This window comes from Balaenoptera borealis (assembly GCF_965194805.1).
Source record: "Balaenoptera borealis genome assembly, chromosome: 9".
In the NCBI taxonomy this organism is placed as follows: domain Eukaryota; kingdom Metazoa; phylum Chordata; class Mammalia; order Artiodactyla; family Balaenopteridae; genus Balaenoptera; species Balaenoptera borealis.
The window spans coordinates 56,794,045-56,811,438 of record NC_138873.1 but is presented as its reverse complement, the minus strand read 5'-3'; the positions used below and the strand labels follow the sequence as shown (position 1 = coordinate 56,811,438).

The window sequence follows — 17,394 nt, the reverse complement described above, 5'->3', positions numbered from 1 at the left end:
CCACTCTAGCCCTATCTGTAGCATGACAGTAAATATTGCAATACCTCCTTGGATCGGGTTCTCTTGTTTTATATTTTCTCCTCAGGTGATCTCATCTGTATCCATGGTTTTATCATCTGTAGTCAAATCAATCATAAATTATTATATCCATTCAATACTCTTCCTATAAGCGAAGACCTGACAACTCGACATTTACTCTGCATGTTTTAAAACTATCACTGTCTGACTGTTTAGAACTATATTGTTGTTTCCCCTTCAATCTATAGCCCTTTTCCCATATTTATGTAAAAGGGAATGGATAATGCAAGGAACCAGCTTTCTCCTTTTGCATTTCATTTTTACTTCACAAACAGAAACCGAGAAGTCAAGTACATCCTTGACACTCGCCTCTCCTCTTTGATGCTTCATATGTAACCCATCACAAGATGCTGTTGATCTTTATGTTCTAAATATTTAATAAAAATTTCTCCAGTTTTCTTCATGTCCTTAAACCTAATGCAAATCATTTCTCTCCCCTTTGATATTTCAATACTTCCCTAGCTGCTTTACTTGAACTTGAACACTATGTTTAGTCTCCCTCCGTTTGTATGTGCTCCCCTTCAGTTTATTCTCAACACTTCAGCCACAATGATTCTAGTATTATAAATGGAAGCCAGTTCATGTCAGTCCTCTGCTTAAAATTCTCCAATGCTCCGTAAATCATTCTGAGTAAAACAGATATAACATCACCAACTAGGGGGATGTACATGGTTGGCCCCTAATTATTTCTCTGAACATGTCTCCTATTGCTCCTCTCTTGTTTCCTGTGCTCCAACCGCACCATCCTCTTTCTGTTCCTTGAACACACCAGCCATGCTCAAAGCTTTGATGCACTCTTCCCTTCTGCCTGGAATACTCTCCCTGGAATGCTCACAGGACCTCTTCCCTGGCCATCTCCAGGCTTTATGCATCCATTTCTTTTCAGTTAGGACTTCACTAGCCACCCTCTAAAACTACAAATCCCCCAACCTCATAATTCCTTTCCTCCTTCCCCATTTTAGTTTTCTCTTTAGCTTTTTCTGACATGTTTTACTGAGAAAGCCAAGTGTTTTTCTGCTTTGTTCTCTGTTATGTCACCCAGAACTGTTCCTGGAACATAGACATGGCTCAAGGAATATTTCTTTGAGTTCACTTTAATAGAATGAAAGAATAATAGAGTGTAAATGAACAAATGGTAAAATATAAATTCTTAACGTGGACCTAAATAGATGTGGTTTTAAATTCCAGGCCCATCACTTTGAGACTGTAGGTAAGTGATGACCTAAGCTTCAGTTTCCTTAGGAAAACAATTATAATATCTTTTAATAGGAACATTGTGATGACTAAGTGATGCTATCCTATAATATCCTTACCATAGCTCCTAGGATTTAGCAAGTGCTCAAAACTGTTGGCAATTTTAATTTACCTGTGGACTTAATGTGAATATGGTTAGACTGATTTGGGGGTCTATTACCATGTGTTTTGTTAAGGTTACTAAACTGAGAAATGTAATCAGTTTCTAAAATACATTGGCTTTTGAAAATTGTACAATACCAAACAATTTCTCTCAATTTCTGAAATATATGATTTTTTCTATGAATATATTTTTAAATAACATCTCATGTTTTATTGAAGCTTTTAGCCTATAAAATATCAGAATGATATGTGTTCCTCCATATAATCCTGTCAAGTTTTCTTGAGGTCAACCTTTACCTTTCTTTGAGCTTATTTTAATAGAATCTCATCATATAAACTTCAAGTCCTCTTGCACAGAATATTATGTTTCTTTAGTTTACCAAAAATAAAAGTTTTAGAATTTTTAAAAAAAAATTTATTTATTTATTTATGGCTGTGCTGGGTCTTCGTTTCTGTGCGAGGGCTTTCTCTAGTTGCGGCAAGTGGGGGCCACTCTTCATTGCCGCGCGCGGGCCTCTCATTATCGCGGCCTCTCTTGTTGCGGAGCACAGGCTCCAGGCGCGCAGGCTCAGTAATTGTGGCTCACGGGCCCAGTTGCTACCGCGGCATGCGGGATCTTCCCAGACCAGGGCTCGAACCCGTGTCCCTTGCATTGGCAGGTGGATTCTCAACCACTGCGCCAGCAGGGAAGCCCTAGAGCTTTGTTTTTAAATTGCTCTCTTTGTTACAGTCTAATGAAGATTAAAATGCATTTTTAAAAAAAGTTACAATTTCTTCATACATATTTAACTTATAAACTTAAAAATTATATGTATAGATAAAGATAAGGGTTAAGAAAGGAAAATTTAAAGAGCATTTGTTTCAATATAAGTAGTGATTATATAATTTGTATTATTTAAATTCTAGAATGAGGCAAATATATCTTTTTCAACACCAGTAAAAATGTCATTTGTGCAGATATATTCTCTTATCTGCATAAAGAACATTATAAAACAAATATATAATTTTCATTATGTGCAAAACTGTACTAGTCTACTTTTATTGTCATAACCACACAAATGTGCGAAATTCATGAAATATATCACTCTTAACGAGCAGATATTCCTTAGTTAATTTTTTTCTATTCTCAATCTTTTTTTTTTAGATAAATTTATTTATTTTATTTATTTATTTTTGGCTGCTTTGGGGCTTGTTGCTCCATGCGGGCTCTCTCTAGTTGTGGCGAGCAGGGGCTACTCGTCATTGCAGTGCACAGGCTTCTCACTGCGGTGGCTTCTCTTGTTGTGGAGCATGGGCTCTAGGCACACGGGCTTCAGTAGTTGTGGCATGCAGGCTCAGTAGTTGGGGCTCGCGGGCTCTAGGGCTCAGGCTCAGTAGTTGTGGTGCATGGGCTTAGTTGCTCCATGGTATGTGGGATCTTTCTGGACCAGGGCTTGAACCCGTGTCCCCTGCATTGGCAGGTGGATTCTTAACCACTGCACCACCAGGGAAGCCCCTCTATTCTCAATCTTAAACATGAATATTAAAACCAATTTGTTCTGAATAATGACCATTAATATAAAGAAAAATAAATAAACGTACAATGACAGACATTAAAATAAAATTTTAGAATTTTCTAGAATATAATAGCTTGTATTTGATCTTTAAAATAACATCTCAACAATGGGTTATGGTTTTCTTTCTTGGCTTTGGGCTGCACACAGGAGTGACCTATTTTCTCTTGCACCATCAATGAAGTTTTGAGGATGTCTGCTTTGATATCTTTTTCTTTGTATCTTTTTTTTTTTATAAACCAGAATTTTTAGTATCTTTTTATAGTTTTGGCATCTTTCAAGTAATCATCTTCCATTTTCTTTGATTTTTTCTTTACAAAAGGAAACAAAAGAGGAAAATAGTTTCTGCTCCCTTTTTATATATACTATTTTCTGAGCTGGCATTCTCTTTTTCAGTTAGAACCTGTTACAACTAGTTCAATTCAAGATCTTCAGCATCTTGGTTCTGGGGCAAGAATGAAGAATGGGGAATACAAAAGCTAGAACATGGAATGATTCCCAGGTAGAAAAATAACATATAAATAAAGGCACAGCTGTCAGAAATTTTGGACACCTTAGGGTATTCTTCACTGACCTGCATTACGTGTACTGGAGAGAACAAAGATTAGCATGGAATTATAGGTTAGAACCACACTGTGAAGAGCCCTGTATAGGTTAGAGTTTATAGCAAACAAAAACAGAAATATTTTCCAGATGCAAGGGTAGGAAAAAGTATGCATAGGTTGGTAAATCTTTGAAAGGGATCAACATGACACTGCAAACATAGATGTGTAAATTCTCGGTGTATGAAGGCAAAAGCAGCAGAGGAATGCATAGACCATGACTCAGATTTTACTTACAGAAAAATATATCAACACACTAAGTTTTCTAGCATATCTATATTCAAATACAGATAGAATAATATATTACTATGACTGGTTAATTGAGCTGTAGGAAAAATTGATTAGAATTCAATTAGTAAAAACCCCAAAGTCTCATTGGCTGATGATGAAAAAAATTAATGTTTTCTTACCCATGAATTGGTGAGCAGCAGGGGTGGTGATTAGGTTCAGGTGTCCTCCAAGTGTCTTTGTTCTCCTTAGACCAATGACTTCCCAGCACAAGCATTCTCAGAGCAGAAGGCAGAATCACTACAGGGGCAAGTGGGAAAAGGTGATGCCTATTAAACGTTCATCTTGGTACTAGCACTTCGTCTCTTCTCCCCACATTCCATTGGCTAAAGCAAATCGTGTGGATACACCCAACAGCAATGGGGTGGGATTATATTCTCAGTTAATGGAGGTAACTAATGATGGGGAAGAAAGGAATAACTGTAAGGAAATAACATAAACTTTCAGCCTGTTGGAGGGACAATTTGTTTGTGGTGAAACAATATTCGGTGTTATCAACTTTACAAGTTAATATTTCCATAAAAGCCAAAACCTAAGTACAGTTATTAAGCCCCACCCAGAAAACATGTGTATCCTAATTTTCTATCTTTCTAGTTTCTTCCACAGAAAACTTCAAGTGTGATTTGACTAAGGTATGTCTCCTTTTAGTCTGGTATAAAAACTTAGATTTAAGAAACAAACTTCTAGCTATTAAATTTCCAGAATTATTATTACTTTTTAAATCATGAGGACATCTAAAATAGATTAGGTACGTGGTCATGTATTCCACTTGCTTGTATGTCAACCCTAATGGTGTCCCTTATATCAATGGTTTCCAAACAGTGGTGAGTAAACAAAAAGGAGTTTCAAAATATCTTTATAAATATTTTAAGTGTTCATTATGGCCATGTTTAATATATGTATGCCTCATCACTTCATTTTCAAGTGATTTATTAAAACTTCAAAAAAATTGGCATTCCAGAGAAATACGTCCTCAAAAATAAAAGAACCATTGTTCTTGGCACATTTTTATACTTAAATATATGTTAGAACTATACTTAACAAGCAACTTATCAGGTATTGTGGTTTCTATCCAAACATATGTTGCTTTTTTCAGCACAGACATCTTACATTATGAATGCAATTTTTGTTCTCTTTTAGATAATTCTCCTCTAAAACCTTTAACAACATATTTATTTTATTAATAATAATATAACCTTTAATAATATATTTTCAAAGCTAAGCAAATTATAAATAAAAGAAGCCTACTTGAATTTCCCAAATGCAAATTATAATGTAATTGGCTACATGGATCATCAGGCCATTCCATCACAAAAATGTCCTGTGATATTAAACAATAGACTGAAAAATTTCTCAGAGTCAACTTAAAGTTAAATATTATATCTCTGTGGTCTTCTAACATCAAAAGAAAGTTGAAAAAAGTAGAGTACATATCTACAACATAAGTCAACGTGTTCATCTTCACAGTAATCTTTATAATCATTTTGAACACAGTATAAAAATATTAAAGAAAATTTTACAGTCTTCTGCTAATTTTTAAAAGGTAAGCGCTGTGTTTTATTATGGCTGAATACATAAAGAATTCTCTCTCTCAACACATACACAATATTTAAAAGTTAAAAGTTACTATATAGAAGCATTTCACATATAGGTAAATAGTTATATGAATAAAACTACTAGGGAGAGGAGAGAAGATGGCGGAAGAGTAAGACGCGGAGATCACCTTCCTTCCCACAGATACAGTAGAAATACATCTACACGTGGAACTGCTCCTACAGAACACTCACTGAATGCTGGCAGAAAACGTCAGACCTCCCAAAAGGCAAGAAACTCCCCCTGTACTTGGATAGGGCAAAACAAAAAAGAAATAACAGAGACAAAAGAATAGGGACGGCACCTGCACCAGTGGGAGGGAGCTGTGAAGGAGGAAAGATTTCCACGCACTAGGAAGCCCCTTTGCGGGCAGAGACTGCGGGTGGCAGAGGGGGGAAGCTTCGGAGCCACGGAGGAGAGCGCAGCCACAGGGGTGTGGAGGGGAAAGCGGAGAGATTCCCGCACTTCCCGCACGGAGGCTCGGCGCTGACCAGCACTCACCAGCCCGAGAGGCTTGTCTGCTCCCCCGCCGGGGCGGGCGGGGCTGGGAGCGGAGGCTCGGGCTTCGGGCTTCGGTCGGATCGCAGGGAGAGGACTGGGGTTGGCGGTGTGAACACAGCCTGAAGGGGTTAACGCACCACAGCTGGCTGGGAGGGAGTCCGGGAAAAAGTCTGCAGCTGCCGAAGAGGCAAGAGACTTTTTCTTGCCTCTTTGTTTCGCGGCGCGCAAGGAGAGGGGATTCAGAGCGCCGCCTAAACGAACTCCAGAGACTGGCGCGAGCCACGGCTATCAGCGCGGACCCCAGAGACGGGCGTGAGACGCTGGGGCTGCTGCTGCCGCCTCCAAAAAGCCTGTGTGCGAGCACAGGTCACTCTCCACACCGCCCCTCCTGGGAGCCCGTGCAGCCCGCCACTGCCAGCGTCCCGTGATCCAGGGACAACTTCCCCGGGAGAACGCACTGCGCGCCTCAGGCTGCTGCAACGTCACGCCGGCCTCTGACGCCGCAGGCTCGCCCCGCCTCCTCCGTACCCCTCCCTCCCCGCGGCCTGAGTGAGCCAGAGCCCCCGAAGCAGCTGCTCCTTTAGCCCCGTCCTGTCTGGGCGGGGAACAGATGCCCTCAGGCGACCTACACGCAGAGGCGGGTCCAAATCCAAAGCTGATCCCCAGGAGCTGTGCGAACAGAGACGAGGAGGGGAAATCTCTCCCAGCAGCCTCAGAAGCAGCGGATTAAAACTCCACAAACAACTTGATGTGCCTGCATCTGTTGAATACCTGAATAGACAACGAATCATCCCAAATTCAGGAGGTGGACTTTGGGAGCAGGATATATTAATTTTTCCCCTTTTCCTTTTTTTTTGTGAGTGTATATGTACATGCTTCTAGGGGAGATTTTGTCTGTATAGCTTTGCTTTATAATAGCTTTATTTTACTTCACTATATTATAGCCTCTTTCTTTCTTTCTTTCTTTCTTTCTATTTTTTCTCCCTTTTACTCTGAGCCGTGTGGACGAAAGGCTCTTGGTGCTTCAGCCAGGCATCAGGGCCGTACCTCGGAGGTGGGAGAGCCAACTTCAGGACACTGGTCCACAAGAGACCTCCCAGCTCCACGTAATACCAAACGGCAAAAATCTCTCAGAGATCTCCATCTCAACATCAAGACCCAGCATCACTCAGTGACCAGCAAGCTACGGTGCTGAACACCCTATGCCAAACAACTAGCAAGACAGGAACACAGCCCCATCCATTAGCAGAGAGGCTGCCTAAAATCATAATAAGGCCACAGACACCCCAAAATACACCACCAGACGTGGACGTGCCCACCAGAAAGACAAGATCCAGCCTCATCCACCAGAGCTCAGGCACTAGTTCCCTCCACCAGGAAGCCTACACAACCCACTGAACCAACCTTAGCCACTGGGGACAGATACCAAAAACAACGGGAACTACGAACCTGCAACCTGTGATAAGGAGACCCCAAACACAGTAAGATAAGCAAAATGAGACGACAGAAAAACACACAGCAGATGAAGGAGCAGGGTCAAAACACACTAGACTTAACAAATGAAGAGGAAATAGGTAGTCTACCTGAAAAAGAATTCAGAATAATGATAGTAAGGATGATCCAAAATCTTGGAAATAGAATAGACAAAATGCAGGAAACATTTAACAAGGACGGAGAAGAACTAAAGAGGAACCAAGCAATGATGAAAAACACAATAAATGAAATTAAAAATACTCTAGATGGGATCAATAGCAGAATAACTGAGGCAGAAGAAAGGATAAGTGACCTGGAAGATAAAATGGTGGAAATAACTACTGCAGAGCAGGATAAAGAAAAAAGAATGAAAAGAACTGAGGACAGTCTCAGAGACCTCTGGGACAACATTAAACGCACCAACATTCGAATTATAGGGGTCCCAGAAGAAGAAGAGAAAAAGAAAGGGACTGAGAAAATATTTGAAGAGATTATAGTTGAAAACTTCCCTAATATGGGAAAGGAAATAGTTAATCAAGTCCTGGAAGCACAGAGAGTCCCATACAGGATAAACCCAAGGAGAAACACGCCAAGACACATATTAATCAAACTGTCAAAAATTAAATATAAGGAAAACATATTAAAGGCAGCAAGGGAAAAAAAACAAATAACACACAAGGGAATCCCCATAAGGTTAACATCTGATCTTTCAGCAGAAACTCTGCAAGCCAGAAGGGAGTGGCAGGATATACTTAAAGTGATGAAGGAGAAAAACCTACAACCAAGATTACTCTACCCAGCAAGGATCTCATTCAGATGTGATGGAGAAATTAAAACCTTTACAGACAAGCAAAAGCTGAGAGAGTTCAGCACCACCAAACCAGCTTTACAACAAATGCTAAAGGAACTTCTCTAGGCAAGAAACACAAGAGAAGGAAAACACCTACAATAACAAACCCAAAACATTTAAGAAAATGGGAATAGGAACATACATATCGATAATTACCTTGAATGTAAATGGATTAAATGCTCCCACCAAAAGACACAGGCTGGCTGAATGGATACAAAAACAAGACCCATATATATGCTGTCTACAAGAGACCCACTTCAGACCTAGAGACACATACAGACTGAAAGTGAGGGGATGGAACAAGATATTCCATGCAAATGGAAATCAAAAGAAAGCTGGAGTAGCAATTCTCATATCAGACAAAATAGACTTTAAAATAAAGACTATTACAAGAGACAAAGAAGGACACTATATAATGATCAAGGGATCGATCCAAGAGGAAGGTATAACAATTGTAAATATTTATGCACCCAACATAGGAGCACCTCAATACATAAGGCAAATACTAACAGCCATAAAAGGGGAAATCGACAGCAACACAATCATAGTAGGGGACTTTAACACCCCACTTTCACCAATGGACAGATCATCCAAAATGAAAATAAATAAGGAAACACAAGCTTTAAATGATACATTAAACAAGATGGACTTAATTGATATTTATAGGACATTCCACCCAAAAACAACAGAATACACATTTTTCTCAAGTGCTCATGGAACATTCTCCAGGATAGATCATATCTTGGGTCACAAATCAAGCCTTGGTAAATTTAAGAAAATTGAAATAGTATCAAGTATCTTTTCCGACCACAACGCTATGAGACTAGATATCAATTACAGGAAAAGATCTGTAAAAAATACAAACACATGGAGGCTACACAATACACTACTTAATAACGAAGTGATCACTGAAGAAATCAAAGGGGAAATCAAAAAATACCTAGAAACAAATGACAATGGAGATACGACGACCCAAAACCTATGGGACGCAGCAAAAGCAGTGCTAAGAGGGAAGTTTATAGCAATACAAGCCTACCTCAAGAAACAGGAAACATCTCGAATAAACAACCTAACCTTGCACCTAAAGTAATTAGAGAAAGAAGAACAAAAAAACCCCAAAGCTAGCAGAAGGAAAGAAATTATAAAGATCAGGTCAGAAATAAATGAAAAAGAAATGAAGGAAACAATAGCAAAAATCAATGAAACTAAAAGCTGGTTCTTTGAGAAGATAAACAAAATTGATAAACCATTAGCCAGACTCATCAAGAGAAAAAGGGAGAAGACTCAAATCAATAGAATTAGAAAGGAAAAAGAAGAAGTAACAACTGACCCTGCAGAAATACAAAAGATAATGAGAGATTACTACAAGCAACTCTATGCCAATAAAATGGACAACCTGGAAGAAATGGACAGATTTTTAGAAATGCACAAACTGCCGAGACTGAACCAGGAAGAAATAGAAAATATGAACAGACCAATCACAAGCACTGAAATTGAAACTGTGATTAAAAACCTTCCAACAAACAAAAGCCCAGGACCAGATGGCTTCACAGGTGAATTCTATCAAACATTTAGAGAAGAGCTAACACCTATCCTTCTCAAATTCTTCCAAAATATTGCAGAGGGAGGAACACTCCCAAACTCATTCTACGAGGCCACCATCACCCTGATACCAAAACCAGACAAAGATGTCACAAAGAAAGAAAACTACAGGCCAATATCACTGATGAACATAGATGCAAAAATCCTCAACAAAATACTAGCAAACAGAATCCAACAGCACATTAAAAGGATCATACACCATGATCAAGTGGGGTTTATCCCAGGAATGCAAGGATTCTTCAATATACGCAAATCAATCAATGTGATACACCATATTAACAAATTGAAGGAGAAAAACCATATGATCATCTCAATAGATGCAGAGAAAGCTTTCGACAAAATTCAACACCCATTTATGATAAAAGCCCTGCAGAAAGTAGGCATAGAGGGAACTTTCCTCAACATAATAAAGGCCATATATGACAAACCCACAGCCAACATTGTCCTCAATGGTGAAAAACTGAAACCATTTCCACTAAGATCAGGAACAAGACAAGGTTGCCCACTCTCACCACTATTATTCAACATAGTTTTGGAAGTGTTAGCCACAGCAATCAGAGAAGACAAAGAAATAAAAGGAATCCAAATCGGAAAAGAAGAAGTAAAGCTGTCACTATTTGCAGATGACATGATACTATACATAGAGAATCCTAAAGATGCTACCAGAAAACTCCTAGAGCTAATCAATGAATTTGGTAAAGTAGCAGGATACAAAATTAATGCACAGAAATCTCTTGCATTTCTATACACTAATGACAAAAAATCTGAAAGTGAAATTAAGAACACACTCCCGTTTACCATTGCAACAAAAAGAATAAAATATCTAGGAATAAACCTACCTAAGGAGACAAAAGACCTGTATGCAGAAAATTATAAGACACTGATGAAAGAAATTAAAGATGATACAAATAGATGGAGAGATATACCATGTTCCTGGATTGGAAGAATCAACATTGTGAAAATGACTCTACTACCCAAAGCAATCTACAGATTCAATGCAATCCCTCTCAAACTACCACTGGCATTTTTCACAGAACTAGAACAAAAAATTTCACAATTTGTATGGAAACACAAAAGACCCCGAATAGCCAGAGCAATCTTGAGAACGAAAAATGGAGCTGGAGGAATCAGGCTCCCTGACTTCAGACTATATTACAAAGCTTCAGTAATCAAGACAGTTTGGTACTGGCACAAAAACAGAAATATAGATCAATGGAACAGGATAGAAAGCCCAGAGATAAACCCACACACATATGGTCACCTTATCTTTGATAAAGGAGGCAAGCATATACAGTGGAGAAAAGACAGCCTCTTCAATAAGTGGTGCTGGGAAAATTGGACAGGTACATGTAAAAGTATGAAATTAGAACACTCCCTGACACCATACACAAAAATAAACTCAAAATGGATTAAAGACCTAAGTGTAAGGGCAGACACTATCAAACTCTTAGAGGAAAACATAGGCAGAACACTCTATGACATACATCACAGCAAGATTCTTTTTGACCCAGCTCCCAGAGAAATGGAAATAAGAACACAAATAAACAAATGGGAGCTAATGAAACTTAAAAGCTTTTGCACAGCAAAGGAAACCATAAACAAGACCAAAAGACAACCATCAGAATGGGAGAAAATATTTGCAAATGAAGCAACTGACAAAGGATTAATCTCCAAGATTTACAAGCAGCTCATGCAGCTCAATAACAAAAAAACAACAACCCTGCCAATCCAAAAATGGGCAGAAGACCTAAATAGACATTTCTCCAAAGAAGATATACAGATGGCCTACAGACACATGAAAGAATGCTCAACATCATTAATCATTAGAGAAATGATTCAAATCAAAACTACAATGAGATATCATCTCACACCGGTCAGAATGGCCATCATCAAAAAATCTAGAAACAATAAATGCTGGAGAGGGTGTGGAGGAAAGGGAACACTCTTGCACTGTTGGTGGGAATGTAAATTGATACAGCCACTATGGAGAACAGTATGGAGGTTCCTTAAAAAACTACAAATAGAACTACCATACGACCCAGCAATCCCACTACTGGGCATATACCCTGAGAAAACCATAGTTCAAAAAGAGTCATGTACCAAAATGTTCATTGCAGCTCTATTTACAATAGCCAGGACATGGAAGCAACCTAAATGTCCATCGACAGATGAATGGATAAAGAAGATGTGGCACATATATACAATGGAATATTACTCAGCCATAAAAAGAAATGAAATGGAGGTATTTGTAATGAGGTGGATGGAGTTAGAGTCTGTCATACAGAGTGAAGTAAGTCAGAAAGAGAAAAACAAATACAGTATGCTAACACATATATATGGAATCTAAGGAAAAAAAAGGCCATGAAGAACCTAGTGGCAAGACGGGAATAAAGACACAGACCTATTAGAGAATGGACTTGAGGATATGGGGAGGGGGTGGGGTGAGATGTGACAGGGTAAGAGAGTGTCATGGACATATATACACTACCAAATGTAAAATAGATAGCTAGTGGGAAGCAGCCGCATAGCACAGGAAGATCAGCTCGGTGCTTTGTGACCACCTAGAGGGGTGGGATGGGGAGGGTGGGAGGGAGGGAGATGCAAGAGGGAAGAGAAATGGGAACATATTTTATATGTATAACTGATTCACTTTGTTATAAAGCAGAAGCTAACACACCATTGTAAGGCAATTATACTTCAATAAAGATGTTTAAAAAAAAAAACAAAAAAAAAACTACTAAACAAATAAATACTATTATACAAATAAAAATACCCTCTAAATATTACTTTATACTATATATAATAAATATAATTTTATAGAAAATATTTATTGTATTATAACTATATATTATTTTATACATCATATATCACATATTACATAGAATATAATTAGATTATAAATATAATAAATAAATATATTATACATATTATAAAATGTAAATACAATACATTTATTATAAAAGTACACTATAAATATTATCAAAGGGGCAGTAAAATGGTCTATTATTTGAGAGTAGCATATCTAGAACATATCTAAATACAAATGAAAATAATGAATAGTTAATATTAAGATAAAGAAGATCACAATTTTTTGTTGTAGATAAATTCTGCAATCTTGACATTCTAATGGTTACTCCTAAATCGGTGAAGACAAAATCAACTCTGAATATTTACAAGGTTTCACAATAATACATTAGCTCAACTAAGGAAAATGCAAATTTTCACATTGACACCAAAATTAGTGACTATAAGGAGCTTATTGTCTACTGTTTCTCATCTGGGTTTCCCTGGAAATCACCCCAAAGCAAAAAAGTGAACAAATACAAAATAATGGTGAAAAAATTGGTATTTAAGACATTTTCCTCCCCAAAATTTGCATGATAAATTCTTTCTAAAATCGTTTACTCATTCTTCAATTACCACATAATGTGAGGAGTTCCACTGCAATGAGAATATAGATATTTTAACACATTTAATAAAGACAAAAGTAAAATAGGTTGATATTAATCATCATTATGCATAAAATTACTTATTTTCATTTATACTTATGAAAAATACACTAGTGGGAATATTTTCTATTAATTTACCTCAAATTTAATTTGAAACATCTGATTCTAGTAACTCACATTACGCATTTTATTTATTGGTGCTCTGACTTTCAATGGTTAGTTTGAGAAGATGAGTAATATTTTAAAATTCATTTTTAATGACATTTGGGTTGATGAACCTTTTTAGTGTTTTTGTTTCTACAAAGCAGCAGACAAATTATGAAAAAAAAGTGATTTTTTTAGGAAATTTATACAGATTTGTTTAAAAAGTTAACAAATATGATGATAGTAACATTTATTTTTTAGTAAATTAAACCTACTGGTTTCAAGTTGACTGATTGTGGCTAACATTTTGCTATGTAATAAAAGACAGTAGGAGTCAATTAAACAGTCCTGTTAGGTATATTTATTTTTTATTACAGAGTATATATTTTACTACTGTTATTTATTTATGTAACATGGTTTTGAAAGCTTGAAAACAAGATTATTTTTTCTGCCAGCTTTATTTATTTTTATCTGCTACTCAAGAAGGATTTATATATTTTTCATTAGAGCTAAAAAACAAAGTTTGATAGTGCTGAAACTTGTTAAATTTATCTTGTGTATTCTGAAATGATGTGATTAAAAACTTTTTAGAGGTTTAAATTAGAATATAGGAAAGCTAAATTGAATCTCTAAATTGAAGTTTTCTGTTTCAAAAATCAGAGATGTTTCTGCATTAAAAAATCTAATTTGACAAATATTTACCATGCTCCTCCTAAATACCAGATTCTTGAGGAGTTCACAGTGAAGGGAAGGATATTTTGTACCTTACCGTATTTGCAATTGGTTGCTTAATGTTAGAAGTTTACCACCAATATATCCAGTGATTCACTGCTGCTTGTTGGTACCTGAAATTCCTACTAATAAGTCCCTTATATGGGCTTATCCAATGTCCAAGTCAAGTAGGTGACCAGGGAAAGTTAATGATTTGCTGTTAATTAGAACTAAATTAGTTCAATGCATGCTAAGAAGAAACGAGCTGAGGAGCTGCTTGCAATCAATTTTGCTCTTATTCCTGAGGTGGAGGGGGGCAAATTCAAGGAGGAAAGAAGGCAGGTAGGTGATCCTGGTCTAATCTCCTTATGAACATAGTAATAACTGACCTTTTGGCAAACAAATTAATGCAAAAGAGTCTTTCTATAGCACAAAAGATATGCTATATAATATCTTTAAAAGATATGCTATATATATATAAATATAGATTTATATTCTATAAATATACTGAATGTCAGATGTCCATGATCTAAGATTACTTAAGACAAACACACTTGGAATCTATGGGTGAATTAAGCATGGCTCTATGGAAAATGTCACATAAGCTGTATAACTATCTGAATAGAAAATGGAGGTATTTTGTAACTGAATCTGGTCCTGACTGTGAGGAGATTGTACACTTTCCTAACTTGAGACCTCAACTTTTACTTGGGCAAGAGGGTGCATCTGTTGTAGGTAGAAAGGCACACTAAAAATTCCTATACTTCACCCTTGATCACTCATGACACTTAAAAGCCTATTTACTTGAAATTATTAATAAAGGCTAAAACTGAATAAGATCTCTGATTTTTGTGGGTCTGATTTGACAATCTGATCCTTCATGTTAACTCATGCTTAGCAAGTGTTTTGTGGGATTGGCATGAAATTTATTTCCTAATGATGAAGTGTACACAGAAGGAGACTTGCTTCCTTGTCCATTTCTAACTAAAGTGAAGAAGATACTGTTTTTAAGAAAATCTATAAAACGTTTTTGACTTTTTTTTAAAGTTTTATGCTCTCTTCAGATCTCTTTAGAAAGTTTCCAACTAAGATAACATTTTGGAAGCATAAAGATGTCTATGATTTAGGTAATAAAATCAATTGGTTTGTTTGTTTTCAGTTTAACTAAAATGTACCATGAGATATTTGGTTTAAAAATTCATTGTGAATTTATATGCTCATTCCAAAATTAATCAGACAGATGTGAGTTTTCTCTAGGAAGCTTTGCTCTTGTTTGTTTTCTTGTGCTTATTTTATTTTATTTATTTTTGGCTGCATTGGGTCTTAGTTGTGGCATGCGGAATCTTCGTTGAAGCATGCAAGATCTTTCGTTGCGGTGCGCGGGCTTCTGTCTCATTGTGGTGTGCGGGGTTTTTTTCTCTCTCTAGTTGTGGCGCACAGGCTTCAGGGCATGTGGGCTCTATAGTTTGCGGCACGTGGGCTCTAGTTGAGGCGCCTGGGGTCAGTAGTTGTGGTGCACGGGCTTAGTTGCCCTGTGGCGTGTGGGATCTTAGTTCCCCCGCCAGGGATCGAACCCGCGTCCCCTGCATTGGAAGGTGGATTCTTTACCACTGGACCACCAGGGAAGTTCCTCTTGTGCTTATTTTAATTTCAGTCTAAATGCAGTATCTCTGTTGTTGAAAATGTGCACTCTTAGCACACTTGGTGCACGTATTCCTTGCATTCAAGGGCCCCTCTGGAATACTGGGCAGCTGCCTTCCCTCTGGGCTTTCCTCCCACCTGATGTACTTTCACTGCATATCTATTTATATAATTATTGCCATTTGAAAAAGGACAATTTCCATTTATTCTATTTGCTTGGATCTCATACCTACATTCCAAAATGAGAAATCTAAATGTCTAATATATTTGTAAATTGTTATCAATGATCTAAAAATATGCAGTGTGGTGGAGAAGAAAGATAACTCTTTATGAAAAATAAAATATGTGGTATAGAGTACAAGATATGACACTCACTTAAGATATAATTGCAAGCTACAAATTTCAGGGAGATGTTTTCCTGGATAAATGAGAGGATAAAAATCATATTTTTAAATCAATCATTGTTATTAAGCTACCTACTTCTGAAGAAGATGCAAATATATAACTAGATAAATGATACAAGTGACAGGAATTACAGGTACTGGTTTAAAACAATGGGTCAAGTATTGTGACCAAGTGAGGCCATTTATTCAGTATACTCAGATGGTCTGTCAACTACCATGAAAATTTAACCAGATAGTTTTTCAAGCTCAAGTTTTCCAATGCCATTTTAAAATAATGAGTGACAACTTAAGGAAATGTTACTGGTAAAGTTTTTATTTCTCTCAGTTACCAAATGCATTTTGACTTTGTAATCAGTACTCTGAGAGATTGCTTTTCTTTTTTCTTTGAGATGAGCCAGATGGTGGCATTATTTTCATTCGAAATGTAGCTTTGAACTTTATTATCTAAATATTTTGGTTATTTCTGTCACAGTGGATTTTGAGTGGTGTTTTCATGCCGATTTCCATTCTCACAAATTTTTCAAATGTCTATTCTAGTTTGGACATGTTGCTAAGAAATAGGGATAAAAAGATGAATGCTGCCTGCCCTTGAAAAACATATTTTGCTCCAGGAGGCAAATCATGCAAACAAATAATTAAAATTATAATTTTTATATTCTTCTCTAGAAATACATAGAAACTACAAAACTGTTACAAATTACAGCAATTACCTCCATCTATTTCTGTCAGGGAAATAAGGTAAAGCATAAAGGGAAAGTGACAACTGACTTGGGTTCTAAGGAATAGGTGTTTACTGAGCAAAGGTAAAGGATATTTTGGACGGAAGAGAAAGTTTGTGTAGCCTTGGAGGGAAGCTAGAATGCTGGGTTGTGAGTTTACCTGTAGAAAAGTATTTTGAAAAATGAGCAAAAACAACCGTGAATATAATATCAAGTGAAAAGGTCAAATAGATGTCAGAGAACAAACACACACATCAGGGTTGAGTTGATGGAACAATTTTGGGGGTAAACTATGAGTCTGGGTCAATGGCAGAAGTGTGGATCCCCTGTAACCACTTACTTTTTGGGTTAGAGCCTAGAAATAGAGCAGGAACAGTTGCCCTCTGGCAGAAGGACCAAACCCTTAGACTGTGGGGTTATTTAGATTGCG

The 17,394-nt window shown here is 37.2% G+C and overlaps 1 long non-coding RNA gene across 1 annotated transcript in view; it reads right to left on the bottom strand.

The window, feature by feature from the left end:
• The window catches only part of LOC309634839, a 132,442-nt gene that overhangs the window by 24,710 nt on the left and 90,338 nt on the right, over nucleotides 1–17,394 (bottom strand). The window lies entirely within an intron of this gene.